Source organism: Artemia sp. Qi Xiang Cuo, chromosome 9 (genome assembly GCF_049724085.1).
Source record: "Artemia sp. Qi Xiang Cuo chromosome 9, ASM4972408v1, whole genome shotgun sequence".
NCBI lineage: Eukaryota > Metazoa > Arthropoda > Branchiopoda > Anostraca > Artemiidae > Artemia > Artemia sp. Qi Xiang Cuo.
In genome coordinates, this window is record NC_142802.1 from 60,382,058 (window position 1) to 60,401,375 (window position 19,318).

Consider the following 19,318-nt stretch of genomic DNA (forward strand, 5'->3'; position numbering starts at 1 on the left):
AAATGTCAATCAAACAATTCTGATTGTAGCATCCAATTTTTTAATAACAAACTACTGTCGAGTTAAGGTAATCTTCCAAAAAATCAGAAAAACCAGTCGCCTAAAAAACGGATGTTGCCTCAAAAACCACTCTAATTATCTTATAAAGCCTTGACTATAGTTTCAAAACGTGCTTGCCCACTTTAAACCTTGCCAGCTTTTTTTGCAATGTCCATGTGTAACTGTAGTGTCTCAGGCGTGGGTTTTCTTGTCCCTTTTCAATCTATTACACTTTTGAGCATATTCTTGTAGGGTTCCTTGTAGGGTTTGGACTGTGTATATAGATACTACTTTCGTTACCACGAACTGTACGATTTCGGGTGTTTTTGAGTTTTAACTATAATAGGAATTAATTTCTGTTGGTCCTGAGTTCAATATTGCTCTTTACTTTCTTAGAGGACTTATTTTTATGCAAGTTTTGTTTAATTAATAATAATAAAACATTGAAGCCTTATGGCCTTTGCTATAGACAACTTAATTACATGCCTCTGATAAATCAAACGTGATTTTTTAACGCAACAATGAATGGATCGAAAAAATAGCTTCAAAAGACAGTAGTTAGGCTATTTTATTTGTTGATGCAGAAAAAACAGGATCGTTTTGATTAGACCATTTTTCAGATTTTTTGTGCCACAATAATTTAGCATTTATCGCAAAGTATGTATTTTAACCTTATTTTAAGTATGGCTGTAATTTTAAGTTTTTTAGCATTTTCAGTTTGAGAGAATTTCTGGGAGTAATTGGATATAAAATTCTTTATCTAGTTCTTACTAGTGTAGTTTGATGTGTCTTAACGTCCCTTCGAAATTTCTTGAAACTTTTAACTTTCTTCCCATGCAAAACTTTACCTTATTAAAGTCTTTGAGGTGGGGGCAGCGTAGTTGGCACAAAGAAGAAAACTTTAGCGTATACAGTAGGAGCAGACAGTAGGGGGGAGGGTGAGATCTTTGAACTATTAAAAAAAAAATCTATATCAAAGTTCTTATCGGATGGGATTGAGGAAAAAAGGGCGTGGAAGGGGGGGGGCTAGGTGCCCTCCAATCTCTTTTTACTCTTAAAAACTGAACTAGAACTTTCAATTTCCAATCAAATGAGCCCTCTTTGATGTTAATACGAGCATCCCTTTCATAAGACCCATATATGCCCACGGGGCATAACTTATACCGCCTGCCCCTGGGCCCTGGGGGGTTTTGTCGACAGCGGAATTTTTATTATATGATCTTTGAATTATTTTTAACAAAATAGCTATCTTAAAATTTTTATTGGATGCATTTGGGAAAAAAGGGTTGGGGGGGGGGGAGCTGGTTACCCTCCAATATATTTTGACGCTTAAAAACTGAACTAGAAATTTCAATTTCCAATCAAATGAGCACTCTCTGAAGTTTATACGAGCATCCCTTCCATAAGAACCATATATGCCCCCAGGACATAACTTATAACCCTTGCCCCTGAAGACTCTGGGGGGAGTGTCCTGCTCACACATATAATTTCCAGAACTTTCAACTACGTTGAACAAAATGGCTGTATCAACATTTTGATTGGATGTGTTTGGGGAAATGGTGGGCGTGGAAGGGGTGTCAGTTGCCTTAGAATCACTTTTGACTATTAAAAAGAGAACTAGCCGTTTAAATTTCCAATCAAATGAGCCCTTTCTGAATTTTCTACGACCATGTTGTCTCTACAAAATCTTATATGCCCCCAGGGCATAATTTACAACCCTTGCTCTGAGGACTGTGGGGGAGTTGTCATCCTCAAAGACCTAATTTCCAGAACTTAAAACTAAGTTTAATAAAATGGCTGTCTAAAATTTTGATTGAATGTTTTTGAGGAAAAGGTGGGCGTGAGAAGGGAGGGGGGTAGTTACCCTTAAATCACTTTCATCTATTAAAAGGGCACTAGCCCTTTGAATTTCCAATCGGATGAGCCTTTTTTGATGTTTCTACGACAACGCCTTCTATAAAAACCTTATATTCCCCCAGGGTATAAGTTAAAACCCTTGCCTTGAGGGTTGTGACGGAGTGTCCTCCTCGAAAACATATTTTCTATCTGGAAATCAACTACGCTGAACAAAATGGCTACTTCAAAATTTTGATTGGATATATTTGGGGGAATGATGGGCGTGGGAGGGGGTTAGTTACCCTCCAATCACTTTTGACTATTAAAAAGGGCACTGGCCCTTTGAATTTCCAATCGTATGACCCTTTTTTGAAGTTAATTCGACAACGCCTTCTATAACAACCGTAAATGCCCCCAGGGCACAACTTAAAACCCTTGCCCTGAGGGTTGTGGGGGGGACTGTCCTCCTCAAAAACAATTTTCTATTTGGATTTCAACTACGCTGAACAAAAGACTATCTCAAAATTTTGATTGAATGTTCGTGGGGAAAATGAGGGGCGTGCGGGGTGGGGGGGGGGGGGGCTATATACCATCCAATCACTTTTGACTATTAAAAAGGGCACTAGCCCTTTCAATTTCCAATCGAATGAGCCTGTTTTGAAGTTTCTACGACAACGCCTTCTATAAAAACCGTATATACCCCCAGGGCATAACTTAAAATCCTTGCCCTGAGGGTTGTGGGGGAGTTTCTTCCTCAAAAATATATTTTGTATCTGGAAATCAACTATGCTGAACAAAATGGCTCTGTTAAAATTTTGATTGGATTTGTTTGAAGGAATGATGGGCGTGGGGGCGGGGGGGGGTGCTAGTTACCCTCCAATCACTTTTGAATATTAGAAAGGGCACTAGAACTCTCAATTTCCAGCCAAATGAGCCCCCCTTTGAAGTTTCTACGACGACCCCCTCCATATGAAGTGCCTTTGGGAAAAAAAACAACAACAAAAAAACAAAAACATTGAAGCCGTATGGCCTTTACTATAGGCAACGCTACAGCGTTGCCTGTGATACAGACGTTTTCAGGGGGTTTTTTTTCTGGTTGTGGGGGGGGGGAGTCGGGGGTTAAGTGGGAGGATGTTTCATGAAGGAAGTTTTCATGGGGGAAGGGACATTGCTTTATTATTTAAAATAAGATAAGAAATTAAATAAAAAAAAACAAGTTTTTCAACTTAAAGTAAGCAGCAACATCAAAACTTAAAACGAACAGAAAATATTACATGTATGATTGGGTTCACCCCATGGTCAATACCTCGCTCTTTAAGCCAAATATTTTTTTGTACTTTTATAAGAGCTATTTATTCTAATTAACGGCCTTTGTGACTAAGCGGTCACTTTTAATGAATTGAAACAAAATTCGAACTTTAGCTTAAAGAGCAAGGTATTGACTAGGGGGCGAACTTCCTAATATACGTGTTAAAAATATATGAATATAGAAGTTCGTTACGTAAGTTAATTCGTAACTTATGTATATTTATTACTAATAAAAACTTTCTTAATTAAAATTAAACAAGTTTAGAGAAAGCCATTTAACCAAATAAAAGTAAAATTTATATACACATTTTGTTTTAATTCTTCATGTACGGTGAGCCAAAATAAAAATCTGTATTAGTTAAAAACATTCAAAAATTAAATAAAAAAAAACAAATTTTTTTAACTGAAAGTAAGGAACGACGTTAAAACTTAAAACGAACAGAAATTATTCCGTATATGAAAGGGGCTGTCCCCTCCTCAACGCCTCGCTCTTTACGCTAAAGTTTGACTTTCTCACAACTCTATTTTTTTAAACAATAGAAAATAGGGGAGGGGTTCACGTTTTTGTTTTCCCTTGACATTTTCCCCCTTTTTTTGGAAAATTTCAGGGTAAAATATGCCACTTTAAAAAAAGTAAACTTTAGCACAAGACATTTACAAGAAATTAGTTGATTTAAAAGAAAAAGCTGAGTTCCAAATAGTTCATGGTAACAAACTGTAAATAAGGAGCGATCCGGCTCAGTAGTAACCGAAACTCTAAAAACGGAATTTTTATACCAATAGATATATCAAAAGAATTGAATTCTTATGCTGATTTTAAATATATAGATTTTATTAAGTTTAGTCTTACCAATCAAAGGTTACGAACCTGAGAAAATTTGCTTTATTTTCAAAAAAGGGGGAAACACCCCCTAAAAATCATACAATCTTAATAAAATCACACCATCATATTCAGCGCATCAGAGAACCCTACTGTAGAGGTTTCAAACACCTACCTGCAAAAATATGGAATTTTGAATTTTCTACCATTAGAAAGATCACGGATGCGTGTTAATTTGTTGTTTTTTTCCCAGGGCCGATCATATCGACCCAGTGGTCTTAGAATATAGGGTGAGGGCTCATTCGAACAGAAATTAAAAGTTCTAGTGCTCTTTTTAAGTGACCAAAAAATTGGAGGGCAACTAGGCCCCCTCCCACGGCCCTTTTTTTCTCAAAATCGTCCCATAAAAATTAAGGGATAACCATTTTGTTCAGCATAGTTGAAAGGTCGAACAAATATACCTTATACGAACCCCACAGCCCCTGGGAAAAGGTCTTTAAGTTACAAAATTTGCCCATTGTTTACGTGAAGTATTTGCTATTGGGAAGTATGCATACATTTTTCGGATGATGGGGGTGAATTTTCTAAAGGCGGGGTGACAATTTGTCATGGCTAGGGCAATTTTCAGGGGGTGAATTTTTAAGGCTCCTATCTAGAAGTTTCAAGCTCTTATCTTTAAAAAGGTGGAATTTTGTAGTTTTTGCCAGAAGAAAGATCACGGATGCGTATTTATTTATTTTATTTTCCCCAGGGATGATCGTATCGACCCAGTTGACCTATAACTTTGGGAGAGGGCTCGTTCTAACGGAAATTAAAATTTCTAGTGCCCTTTTTAAGTGACCAAAAAAACTGGAGGGCAACTAGGCCCCCTTCTACGACACTTTTTTCCCCAAAATCGTCCTATCAAAATTCTGAGATTGCTATTTTGTTCAGTATAGTTGACAGGCCTAATAACTACGTCATTGGAGATAACATGACGTCCCACAGCCCCTGGGGAAAGGTCTTTAAGTTGTAAAATGTGCCCATTGCTTAGATATATTATTTGTTATTGGTGAGTATGCATACATTTTTCGAATGGGGAGGGGAGGACGAATTTTGTGCTGGGGGGACTTTGAAAGGGGAGAATTTTCCATGAAGAGGGAGTTTACCAGGGCGTGAAATTTTCTGGGGAAATTGTATATTGGGAGAATTTGCCAGAATTCCCGTATGAATTTTTATATGTCTTGCTTTCTCTTTACTGACTCAATTTTACGTGTGGAGGTGTTAAGGGTAATTGTCTGGGGTAAATTCTTACCAGGATTTAATTTTTCAGAGGATATTTCCGTGGAGAGAGGATTTGTCCGTGGGGAGAGGATTTGTCCGTGGAGGTGAAGCCAGATTTCCTGGCGTTATTTAAAAAAAGTATCTGAAATTCAATAAAAAAACATTTTTTTTCCACTGAAAGTAAGGAGCAATATTAAAACTTAAAACGAACAGAAACTAGAACGTATAGGAAGGGGGTTGCCGATTCTTCAACACCTCGCTCTTTACGCTAATGTTTAATTTTTGACCCAATTCTTAAAAAACGACTCTTGAAACACAAAGGGCGTTTAATTAGAACAATAAGTAACTTTTTTGAAATTGCCGAAAAACCGTAGCGTGAAGAGCGAGGTGTTAAGGCGGGGGCAGCCTCCCTCGTATACGTACTAATTTCTGTTCGTTTTAAGTTTTAATATTGCTCAGTTGAAAAAACTTGTTTTTTTTTATTTAATCACTTGAAATAGCAAAGATATGGGTATCCACAAATTTTGGTAGGAAGGATACCGCAAAAACACCGCTTTTTACCCGGCCGGTATTCGCTTTATGATACCCGTATTAGTGGCAAGACTGAATTGTAGTTTCCCGCTGCAGTTGCCTCCGAAGGTTTTTGCTGGAGATTCTGTCTTGATACAACTATACGGTGGACACATTTCGTCTACAAGCCCAAAATTCTTGGTTTATTCTCGACTTTCAGCATCCACGTTTCGCAGGCGTACATGACAAGGGATGATTAGCGAGTCGAAGAGATGGAGCTTTAATTGCATAGGTATGTGCTTGTTTTCAAGGATGGGATGGGGGGACATCCTCTTGAAGTTCGCGCCTCATACTCTTTAGAGCTAACCTACATATTTGCAGGGCGTTCCCTTATTCACCACCTGGGAACGCGCTGAGTAGCCTGGGGATAGTCCCTACTGATAAGATAACTCAGTAGGTACTCAGCTTAAACGAACAGTAATCACTGAGTGAAGCTTGGTCCCATGGTATACAAATTGATATTGTAACTTTTCTGCCAGAATGCGTAGCATTTATTGCGAAGCAATTCAGATTCTAAGATGAATTTCACAGCTATGAAACGGAAATATCTTTCTCCAAAAACCCGTAATCAACTGATTAAAAAAACAAACAAATTGTGTTCTGAAACTCCTCCTACTTATGCTCAAGGCTTTCAAAGTTCAGGAGTGTCTAATTTCAGTCAGCAGACGGTTTCATGAAACATATTACATGGACTGGGAGGAAATCGAGTTTTCACAATGATCGCTTTTTTACACTAAAAACTGTGATTATGGCAATTTCCAGAAAATGTTATTTCGCTGTTTTTAGGAAATAAATGTACACGTATACAGTTATTGCTGTTTTAATAATATATATTATTAACCCTCTAATAAAATAATGGCAAAAAGGGAGAGAGAGAAAAAAAAATAATGTACGAAAAAATGGAGATTAAGGATCATGGAAATATTGCAATTGACTTACGTTAATATCTGACAGCCTTCTCTTCGCCACAGCGACTTTTCCAAAAATATGATTTATTTCAGATTTATTTAGTACTCTCATATTACGTTAGCAAGGCGGAAAAAGATAAAATTTACAGATACGTCAAATACGGAATGTGAACAGGAGAAACTTCTTTCTTTTTTCAAAAGTGAGTATAACCCGGAACTTTGCTTTACCACAACGTACTTTAAAACTAACGGAAAAGCAAGGAAACATACGAAATATGCTTAATAGAAGTTATTCTTCATTTAAATTGTATATAAAATACGAAGAAAATGAGACATAGATTGCAAATTTGTTGTATTTACAAATTTATTGTTAATTTATTATATTGTATTTGGGGCAGTAGCCCTCCTTGCATTTAGGGCAACCTTTTGTATGATATTAAAACGAACGGAAAAAAAATATGAATGTAAAGTGCGAAATTATGACTTGGAATATATTTAAATTTAAACCACCGACTCTTTACGCTAAAGTTTGACTTTTTCTAATCTTTCAACAACAACAGCGACTGTATTTGTTGGGTATTAGGAGTATTTTAAATGACTATAAAATTTTAGCGTAAAGAGCAAATAGATGAGGAGGGAGCAGCTCCTGTCGCATACAGAATAATATATGTTTGTTTGAAGTTTTAATGTTGCTCTTTGCTTTCATATGAGAAAAGTTGTTTTTATTGTATTTAAAATTAAGAGCCAAGATAAAACACAAAAACAAGAATCAGGAGCGACGCAATTCATCTTGATTATTATAGTGATTATTTTTATTGGAAAAAAAAAATACTCTATTGGAAATATAAAAAGTTTTCAATAAAATGCAAATGACGCAATTGGCTTTAAACAATTATAGTTAAAGGAATTTTTTTTTTCGTTTTGAGTTTGACTAAAATGTTCAATTTCATTTTCACTAGTTTTAAAATTTATCTATTTATCTATATCAGGATAAGTTGTCTTTATGCTTGATCTGATCATCTATTTTATTCCTTTTCCTTTCGGGTTTAATTTATTCTTTAATAATAATTTCTGGTCGCTTTAAGTTTGAATTAATATAGGACTTAATTTCTGTTCACCTTAAGTTTAATTTAGTTTTCTAATTTTCTTCGGAAAATTTCATTTTCGGACAGTTTTTTTTTTTTTTTAAATTAATCTCAAGGCAAGAACAAAGTATAAACGCGTATATATATAATAGGGACAAATGCTGGTAATCAATATCATCAATAGTAATTTTGCTTGTTTTATGACTTAAATGCATCAAAATGAACCAAAAACATACTCCTTAAAAAAGAAATTAATAAGAGCGTTAAAGATTTGAAAAGCCTCCTTACTTTCAAATTGTCATGACAGTATGAATAATTTAAAAAGCAAATAAGCGTTAAGGTGATAATTTTATCGGCATATTTCCAGGGATTTATTTCTACTGATTTTCAGGGACTCTTATGAGCACCAGGTCTTGGCTGCCTGCCAAGTTTAAAAAGATATAAAACAATTGAATTAAATACTACACTATCCGATTGTTTTTAATAATGTCCTGATAGCTGCTGGCTAGAATTTTGGTAATCTTTTTTGTTTGTTTGTTTTCTTGGCAAACCCGTGTGACTGTAAGTAAAAACGTAAAACATTACTTCGCAAAAGTTAAAGTATGGGGTAGGAGGGATATGGTTCTCTCAGAAAAATTAGGAAAAAGTCGTTCGGGCTTAATGATATCCCAAACTCCTTCATTAATATCAATCCAGTTAATTTGATTCTAAAATTAGAATTAAGTTATTTTGCATCTTGGATTCCTTGCCTATGTGAAAATTTTTTGCTTTATTGTCTTGGTATGCCGATGGAAATTTCCACTAGATATATTTTTCTTGCATGACGAAGAAAAGATCCCAGCAATGACTAAAATTTTTAAGAACTATTTGGACTAGAGACTGTAGTGCCTTCTGAATTCCAGAGTTTCCAACAAAGTCTTTGACATGTCTCACACGCTTCGTTTCCGCCGATAATGATAACGCAGTAACAAGGCAATAATGAGACGGCCTTATGCTCTGATGTAACACCTTGAGCGTGGAATGTGCTGCGAGGTACCGGCTTTAGGCTTTTTGAAGTTTTACTACCATTTTCGCTGGAAATATGCCCATTGGCTGACTTATTAGACAAGAATTCACTACGGACAACACTGTTTTATTAGATAACAAAATTTATATCTCCGGTGAAGATGTGGTACACTTAAAAAAAAGCCTGCAACGTGCAACTTGGGGCATTCCACGCTTAAGGCGTTACATCAAAGTATAAAACCATCTAATTTTTTTCTTGCTACTATGCTATCAGTAGCGGTGAAAGTAAAGCATGCGAGACATGTCAAACTCTCTTAATTTGAAATTAAAAATAACAACAAGTATTTCAAATTAAAGTAAAGAGCGATATTAAAACTTTCGTTGTTTGTTATAAAAACAAACAGGAATCATTCTGTGTATGAGGTAGCCTACCCCCTTCTCACCCTCTAAGTCTTTACACTAAAGTTGTATAGTGTTTTAAAAATACTCCTTATACAAATTCACCGCCCTTGTGTTTGAGCAGTTGCTCTTGAAGGGTTCGGCAAAAAGTCTTACTTTGGCGTTAAGAGTGGAAGGTCGAAGAAGGGCGCCCAGAAAAAAAAAGATCTGGAACCAGAAAAATTTCGTCATTGAAAAAATACAAAATTTCACAAAAAAAAATGCAAAAATTAAGAGAGGGACTTGAAACCTCTGCCAAAAGATTTCTAATGCACTGAAGTTCATGATGTGATTTGCATCAAGAATCCCTCACCATTTTGGGGATAATTTGTATATTTTTTGAATAAGAGGCCAATTTTCTTAGAATTTCAAGTTTTGGTTGTTAGCTTTAAATTTATTAAATTTTACATATTTAGAATATCTATAAAAAGACAGCATTTTGATTTATATATCCTATTATTATCAAAACTTATTTAAAATACCTATAACTTGCAGACCAAAGACCTTAGTTAATCCATGGCCAGGTGTGGCGCATAGGGCGTCTACAAAGCTTCGCCAGACGTCTCGGAGCGCAGCTGTGGCAGTGACGTCCTCCCATTGCGGTCAAAGTGACAGCTCTGCTGTCCTCAAGTCCCGGTCGTACTGTCGTCTCAAGTTGTGTTACGGTCGATCTCTTCTACGCCTCCCCTCTGGGCGCCACTCGTATACGGTTCTTGGAAGTCGGACCCCAGGCATTTGAAGGACGTGACCAAGGTAGGTCCATCTCCTTCGATTCAGGAGATTGGTAATAAGAGGCTGACCAGTTCGTTGACGAACTTCTATATTCGTAACCTTCTCCTGCCATGGTATGTTCAAGAGTCTTCTAAGGCACATATTCTCAAATGCTTGGACACGCTTTTCCAGCTGTAAATTTAGTTTCCAGCACTCGCTAGCGTAAAGGAGAATGGACATCACGTTACTGTTTTGAAGACGTAGCTTTAGGCGTAGTGAGTATTTACTACTACGCCCAACTGGTTTCAGTTTGTTGAAAGCTGAAGTTGCTTGTCCTATTCTCCTTTTTATTTCACTGGTGATTTCACCATCATGTTCAATCCAACTTCCGAGATATTTGAATTCCTGGACTTGTTGAATTTCTTTATCCTTGCTTCTCAATATCAGCGGTGAGTTAGATGTGAGCATACTCTTTGACTTATCTACTTTTACGGTCAGTCCCACTTTCTCGGCCTTATCAGTTATGGTGTCGAGTAGCATTTGCAGCTGCAGTAATAACTTGCAGCCCCTTCCAAAAATATTTTCCTTGAAAAGACACTGAATGTGTTGAGGTTATAAACACAACAGTAACCTCAAATCAAAACAAATGAATTTATAATCTATTAAGAATTTATTCAGAAACTAAGCAAGAACTTGCCTAGTTGCTTCCCACAGAAACCAGGCGAATACCTCAATAATTACCACAGTCGCTTTTTTCACCTTTCTTATAGAGCGGTTTAATTAGAGTTGCGTCGGAACACATAATGCGTCGAGGCTATAAACACAACAGCAACTTGAAATTAAAATAAATTTTTAATTAGAATTTATTGAAAATTTATTCAGAAGCATGGGAGTACGTAGCTTCTTCTCTAAGGGGGGAGGATAGCCAATTCTGTGATGAAGGGCGGGGGACTGAAGTTATATTGGCAGTTCACAAAACCTTTCATTGCCAGCAAGTTCTATCATACCTATGAAATCCTTATTAATAAATAATCCCCAAAAATAAAAAATCATCAATAAGCTTCAGCATTAATCAATCTTCTTGGATTAGAGCTAAATATTTCCAAGACATTATGGATAATTGCTTCTTGTTTGACTTTTATTCTGTCATTCCAGCTGTTTATTTCCAGCTTTTACAACCATCTGCCTTTTATCAACTTTATTTTTAACCATCAACCTTTTTCAACTGCTTTTCAACCATATCTAGTGTAAATTTGAAGTTCTAGGGGGGAGCAGCTGTCCCCCTCTGTCCCCTTTCCGTACGCCCGTGTTCAGAAGCTAAGCAATAACTTGCATAGTTAGTTTACCGAAGTGGGAAAAGGTGGATCCCAAATGTGTCTTTACTATTATAATTTTTTTTATTACAATTAGGGTCTACTTAACACATTTCGAAACAGCTTGAACAACAACTTCTATGGCTACGTTATCGCCCATTCCCTCACCATATTGCTTTTATACCTCTTTGATTATTACTGACGTAGGACATCTAGGACTCTAGTACACAAACAAAATTAAAAGGTCTTAACTTGATAACCCTTCTAGCTTCTGGCAGGGTGATACTATACATAAAATGCAATAAATCTAACAGTAAAATAAAATCCTAATATTTTGAATTTCAGTAGATAAATACTCTTACAAGTAGAATGAATTCCTCGTCAATAAGTTCTCATCACAAGTGTGCTTAAACCAGAGTGGCCAGACGGGGCGCATTTCTACCCTTTTGGCGCTTTTTCAGGCGGTTAAATTTTTCAAATCGGCGTATTTTTGAGTGGAAAATCGTTCATTCGGCGTATTTTCACTAGAAAAATGGAGCTTTTGGCGCATTTTCGCTTTTATGGTAGCGCAACTTTAAATCAAACGTCTGGTAACACTGACTTAAACTAGTCATTGCTTAGCGTTTGTAGCACAAATGGGCATGTCACGTCAACAGAAAATTCGTAACAACGCAAGAGAAAAGTAAAGAGATAAAAAGCGGCATAAGTATGAAAAAGGGGTTGGGTAAAAGTGCAAAAAGTGATTAAAAACCACCACAAAAATAAGATTTGTAGAATAAAAATTCCAACAAAGCAAAATAAAAATAAAGACATAGAAAGTGGTAAGGCATAATCGTGAAAAGAGGTCGGGTAAAAGTGTGAAAAAGAAAGTAAAGACACCCACAACGATAAAGAGGGGTGTAAGAAAAATTTATAACAAGGCAAAAGAAAAGTAAAGAGATGAAACATGATACAGAACAAGCATGAAAAGGAGGGTTGGGTAAAAGAGAAAATGTAAATAAAGATTGCCAAAACAGAAAAGAAGTGCGCAATTAATGTCAAATATTGTAGAGTCGCAGTTTTCTGCGACTTATCGCGGTGGTTTGGAAACCCAGTTTATTTTATTAGAGCTGTAATATCGACTAACAGAAAAGATGGGTCCCCACGTTTTGTCATCAAGGCAACTAACCAAACTTAATGGGAAGCAAGAAATACTGCTTTAGTTACGCATTTGTGGAACATGATCCGATGTGAACTTTGGGGAGGGAGGTTCAAACTCCCTAACCCCCCCCCCCCCCATGGATACGACCTTGGATACAGGTATGCATAAGATCTTGGATATATCAGTGTGAATATTTCATATACGGTATTTCAGTTATCCTAGAACTTGGTAGCTCTTTCGTTTACAAATATGCATTATATTAGTTGCTAAACACCAAAAATCTTTTCGTGGCTATGAAGCCGAAAAGAAGGGGTCCAGTTTCAAAACAAAATCCTGCTGAACGTTCAAAATGTCTAATATATTCTATCTTTTCTGTAATTAATTAAAAAAAAAAAACTTTCCGAAAAATATGTTTTTCAAAGAAATGTAAAGGCATTTTTAAACTTAAGCTCAGATTATAAAAATACTTTTTAAATTTAAAACTAAAAACGACCAGAAATTACTATTAAATAATAAATGAAACCCAAAACAAACAGAAATTGTATAAACAATCATAGCAAAAACATAAAGCAATTAATAATATAAATGAATAAATAGATCTTAAAGCGAGTAATGCTTAGATTGAATATGAATATCAAGCTTAAAATTAAAAAAAAATGTTTTCCTATTGAAATATAAATAAAATTTAAAACAAACAGAAATTAAATAAGCAATCAATGCAAACAAACATACAATAGATATTAACATAAATTAATAAATAATCTTAAAACGAGTGAAACCTAAATTGAATATGCAAATCAAGCTTGAAACGAACAAAAATCACTACAAACAAGAGTTTTGGTATCACCTCCTTCTCTCACTGTAAAAGTCTGAAACTTACTGCGTCATTGGCGCTTTACTGAAAACCATATGCGTCTTGAACAGTATTGGGAAGCATAAGCAACATCAAATTGAATATTTGATGAATAATGATATTAATTGTTGAAAGATCCATCAGTTCAAGAATTTATTTAACTGTAATTGTATTTTTATTTTCAATACTGTAAGAACTGGAAAATAAAATATTTGTTAAATAATCCGTTTTCAGTTAAGCACCAATGACGCAGTAGGCTTTTGGTTTTTATTTACAGGTAGGAAAGGAGGCAATATCCAAACACTTGTCTGTAGGTTAACTATATTTGTCTTTAAAAACTTTAAAAAGAGCTAATAAATTGAACTAAGAATTTTATGTACAATGATATTAATTGCTGAAAGCTCGTCAGTTCAAAATGTTGCTGTGATTTTAATGTTTATTTTCAATAATAAGCACAGAAGAAAACATTTGTCATAAAATTGGTTTTCAGTAAAGCGCCAATGACGCAGTAGGTTTTAGTCTTTTACAGTGAGAGAAGGAGGTCATACCCAAACTCTTGTTTGTAGTAATTTTTATTAGTTTCAGGCCTGATTTGCATATCAATTTAAGTTGCAATCATTTTAAGATTTATTTTTATTTTTACATTAGTATCTATTGTATGTTTGTTTGCATTGATTGTTTATTTAATTTTTGCTCGTTTTAAATTTCATTTATACTTCAATAGGAAAATATTTTTTTTCATTTTAAGCTTGATATTCATATTCAATCTAAGCATAACTCACTTTAAGATCTATTTATTCATTTACATTATTACTTGTTGTATGTTTTTGCTATGATTGTTTATTTAATTTCTGTTCGTTTTGGGTTTCATTTATTCTTTAATAGTAATTTCTGGCCGTTTTGAGTTTGAATTTTGAAAGATATTTGTATATGCTGATCTTAAGTTTAAAATGGCCTTTACTTTTCTTTGAAAAACTTATTTTTCGGAAAGCTTTTTTTCATTAATTTTTGTTCGTTTTTGATTAAAAATTCCTTATTTCAAAATCAAAGTATCAAAACTGATATCAAAGTAACAATATCAAAGTGATAAAATGGGTTTGTGTCAACCTCGGAGTTTTATTATCTGATGTTTGAACTATTTTTAACAAAATTTCTATCTCAAAATTTTATCGGATGAGTTTGGGGAAAAAGGCCGTGTGGGGACTAGATTAAGCTTCGGTCTCTTTTAACTCTTTAAAAGTGAACTAGAACTTTCTATTTTCAATCAAATGAGCGCTCTCTGAAGTTCATACGAATATCCCTTATATAAGAACCATATATATGCCGAGAGTATAAAATACAACGCCTATCTCTGGGCCCTGAGGGTTTGTGTTGACCCCGGAGTTTTAATATCTGATGGTTGAACTATTTTTAACAAAAGAGTCTCCTAAAATTTTTATCTGATAGGTTTGTCCATTCGATACACCCGAAAGCACGGAATCAGGGGAGCGCTAGTGGCCTTTCGATCTTTTTCACTTTTAGAAAATGAATTACAACCTTTAATTTCTATTCGAATCAACCCTCTCTGACGTTTATGCAAGCATATCTTCCATAAGAAACATATATGCCCCCAGAGCAATACTTACAACGCCTACCCCGGCCCTGGGGGGGGGGTGTCGACACAGGAGTTTTTCTTATCTGATCTTTGAACTATTTCTAACGAAATGACCATGCGTAAAGGTGTTTTTGTTATATGATCTTTCAACTATTTTCAACGAAATGGCTACCTCAAATCTTTTATCAGATGTATTTGGGGAAAAACGGCTTGGGGGGCCAGTTGCCCTCTGATCACTTTTGACTCTTAAAAAGAGCACTAGTACTCTGAATTTCCAATCGAATGAGCCCCCTTTGAAGTTTATACGACGACCCCTTCTGTATGAAGTGCGTCTGGGGAAAAAATAAATGGAGTGTGGGGGAGACTAGCTGCCCTCCAATCACTTTTGACTCTTAAAAAGTGAATTATAACTTTCAATTTCTAATCAAATGAGCCCTCTAGGAATTTTATACGAGCATCCTTTCCATAAAAACCATATACGCCTACAGGGCATAACTTACAATTCCTACCCCCGGGCCCTGGGGGGCTGTGTCGACACCGGAGTTTTTTGTTATCAGAACTTTGATGTATTTTTAAAAAAATGTCTATCTCAAAATTTTTATCTGATGCATTTAGGGCGTGGAACAGGGGGGGCGGGCTAGTTACCCTATGATCTCTTTTGACTCTTAAAAAGTGAACAAGAAATTTCAATTTCAAATCAAATTAGCCCTCTCCAAAGTTTATATGAGCCTCCCTTCCATAAGAATTATATATGCGCCTAGAGCATTACTCATAACGCCTGCCTCCGAGCCCTGGCGGGTTCCGTCGACACAGGAATTTTTCTTATCTGACCTTTGAACTATTTTTAATGAAATAGCTATTATAAAAATCTTATCAGATAAGCTTGGGGAAAAAGAGTGTGTGTGGGGGGGGAGGCTAGTTGCCTTCGGATATATTTTGACTCTTAAAAATTAACTATAACTTTTAATGTGCAATCAAATAAGCCCCCTCTGAATTTATCCGGGCATTCCTTTCATAAGAAATACATAAGTCCCCAGGACACCACTTACTACGCCTATCCCCCGGGCTCTGGGGGGTGTTTTTGTTATCTAATTTTTGAACAATATTCAAAACAATTGCTATCTCAAAATTTTTAGGGGACGGGTTTGGAGAAAAAGAGCGTGGGGGGGGGGGCTAGTTTAACTCTCTTGACTCTTAAAAAGTGAACTAGAACTTTCAATTTCCAATCAAGAGAGCCCTCTATGAAGTTTATACGAGCATCCCTTTCGTAAAAACCATACATACCCTTAGTGAATAACTTAGGACGCCTTTCCCTGTGCCCTGGGGGTTTCTATTGACACTGGATTTTTTCTTATCCAATCTTTGAATTATTTCTAACAAAATGTCTATCTAAAAAATGTCATCAGATGGGTTGGGGGATAGCTGCCCTTGGATCTCTTTTGACTATCAAAAAGTGAGCTCGAACTTTCAATGTCCAATCAAATGAGCCCTCTCTGAAGTATATATGAGCATCCCTTTCATACAAACAATATATGTCCCAGGGCATAACATACAACGCCTGCCCCTAGTCCCAGGGGGGTTGTGACGACACCTGAGTTTTTGTTATCTGACTTTTGAGCAATTTTTAACTTAATGCCTACCTCATAATGTTTATTGGATACATTTGGGGAAAAATGGGCTTGGGGGAGCTAGTTACCCTCCAATCTCTTTTGACTCGAAAAAACTTAACTAGAACTTTCAATTTCCAATCAAATGAGCCATCTCTGAATTTTTTAAGAGCATCCCTTCAATAAGAGCCATATATTCCCCAAGGGCATAACATACAACACCTGCCCTCGGGTCCTGGAGGGCTGTGTTGACCCCTGAGTTTTCGTAATAGTGTCTTTGAACTATTTAAAAACAAGCCTAACTCAAAGTTCTTCTCATTTGGGTTGGAGGAGAACAGGGGGGGGAGGGGGGGGGCCTAGGTGCCCTCCAATCTTTTTTGAATCTTAAAAAGTGAACTATAACTTTCAGTTTCCAATCAAATGATCCTCCTTTGAAGTTAATACGAGCATCCCTTCCATAAGACCCATATATGCAACCAAGGCATAAATTACAACGCCTGCCCCCGGGCCCAGGTGGGTTGTGTCGACACCGGAATTTTTGTTATATGATCTTTGAACTATTTTTGAACTATTTTGCAATTGACTTACGTTAATATCTGACAGCCTTCTGTTCGCCACTGCGACTTTTCCAAAAATATGATTTATTCCAGCTAAAAACTGTGATTGTGGCAATTTCCAGAAAATATTATTTCCCCGTTTTTAGGAAATAAATGTACACGTATACAGTTATTCTTATTTTAACAATATATATTATTAACCCTCTAATAAAATAATGGCGAAAAGGGAGAGAGAGAGAGAGAGAAAAAATGAATTTACGAAAAAAGTGAAGACTAAGGATCATAGAAATATTGCAATTGCCTTACGTTAATTTCTGACAGCCTTCTGTTCGCCAAAGCGACTTTTCCAAAAATATGATTTATTTCAGATTTATTTAGTACTCTCATATTACGTTTGCAAGGCGGAAAAATAGATAAAATTTACAGATACGTCAAATACGGAATGTGAATAGGAGAAACTTCTTTCTTTTTTCAAAAGTGAGTATAACCCGGAACTTTGCTTTACCACAATGTACTTTTAAAACTTAAACGAAAAAAGCAAGGAAACATACGAAATATACTTAATATAAGTTATTCTTCATTTAAATTTTATATAAAATACGAAGAAAATGAGACATAGATCGCAAATTTGTTGTATTTACAAATTTATTGTTAATTTATTATATTGTATTTGGGGCAGTAGCCCTCCTTACATTTAGGGCAACCTTTTGTATGATATTAAAACGAACAGAAATAAAGAAAAAATATGAAAGTAAAGTGCGGCATTATGACTTGGAATTTATTTAAACCACCAACTCTTTACGCTGAAGTTTGACTTTTTTCTAATCTTTCAACAACAACGGCGACTGTATTCGTTGGGCATCAGAAGTATTTTTAAATCACTATAAAATTATAGCGTTAAGAGCAAAGAGATGAGGAGGGAGCAGCTCCTGTCGTATACGGAATAATATATGTTCGTTTGTAGTTTTAATGTTGCTCTTTGCTTTCATATGAGAAAAGTTGTTTTTATTGTATTTAAGATTTGGAGCCAAGATAAAACACAAAAACAGGAATCAGGACCGACGCCATTCATTTTGATTATTATCGCGATTATTTTTATTTGAAAAAAAAAAACTCTATTGGAAATACAAATAGTTTTCAATAAAATGCAAATGACGCAATTGGCTTTAAAACCATTATGGTTAAAGGAATTTTCTTTTTGTTTTGAGTTTGACTAAAATGTTCAATTTTATTTTCACTAGTTTTAAAACCTATATATATATATATAATAGGGACAAATGCTGGTAATCATTATAATTAATAGTAATTTTGCTTGTTTTATGACTTAAATGCATCAAAATGAACCAAAAACATACTGCTTAAAAAAGAAATTAATAAGAGCGTTAAAGATTTGAAAAGCCTCCTTACTTTCAAATTGTCATGACAGTATGAATAATTTAAAAAGCAAAAAAGCGTTAAGGTGATAATTTTATCGGCATATTTCCAGGGATTTATTTCTACTGATTTTAAGGGACTCTTATGAGCACCAGGTCTTGGCTGCCTGCCAAGTTTAAAAAGATATAAAACAATTGAATTAAATACTACACTATCTGATTGTTTTTAATAATGTCCTGATAGCTGCTGGCTTGAATTTTGGTAATCTTTTTTGTTTGTTTGTTTTCTTGGCAAACCCGTGTGACTGTAAGTAAACACGTAAAACATTACTTCGCAAAAGCTGAAGTATGGGGTAGGAGGGATATGGTTCTCTCAGAAAAATTAGGAAAAAGTCGTTCGGGCTTAATGATATCCCAAACTCCTTCATTAATATCAATCCAGTTAATTTAATTCTAAAATTAGAATTAAGTTATTTTGCATCTTGGATTCCTTGCCTATGGGAAAAATTTTTTGCTTTATTGTCTTGGTATGCCGATGGAAATTTCCACTAGATATATTTTTCTTGCATGACGAGAAAAAGACCCCAACAATTGCTAAAATCTTGAAGAACTATTTGGACTAGAGACTGTAATGCCTTCTGAATTCCAGAGTTTCCAACAAAGTCTTTGACATGTCCCACACGCTTCGTTTCCGCCGATAATGATAACGCAGTAACAAGACAATAATGAGACGGCCTTATACTCTGATTATTTGAAAAAAACTACGTTTTCTAAAGAGTTAAAGAGGCTGAGTTAAAAGGTCGAACCTTAAAACGTACAGGAATTAGGAGGCACAGTTGGGGGGCCGCCACTCCCCAAACCCCCCGCTTTCGCAGCCTTTAAATAAAAAAAAGTTTT

At 35.5% G+C, this 19,318-nt stretch overlaps 1 protein-coding gene across 2 annotated transcripts in view; it reads left to right on the forward strand.

Annotated features, from left to right (window-relative positions):
• Positions 1 to 19,318, forward strand: part of LOC148948895 (orexin receptor type 2-like) — a 356,926-nt gene that overhangs the window by 41,102 nt on the left and 296,506 nt on the right. Inside the window, exon 1 of one of the 2 annotated variants that reach the window (XM_089094813.1) lies at positions 5,921 to 6,068. The exons of the other annotated variant lie outside the window; for it this stretch is intronic. The gene's annotated coding sequence lies outside the window, so the exon portion shown is untranslated. Of the gene's footprint in view, positions 1 to 5,920; positions 6,069 to 19,318 lie in introns of those variants that run through there. 2 annotated transcript variants of the gene reach the window in all.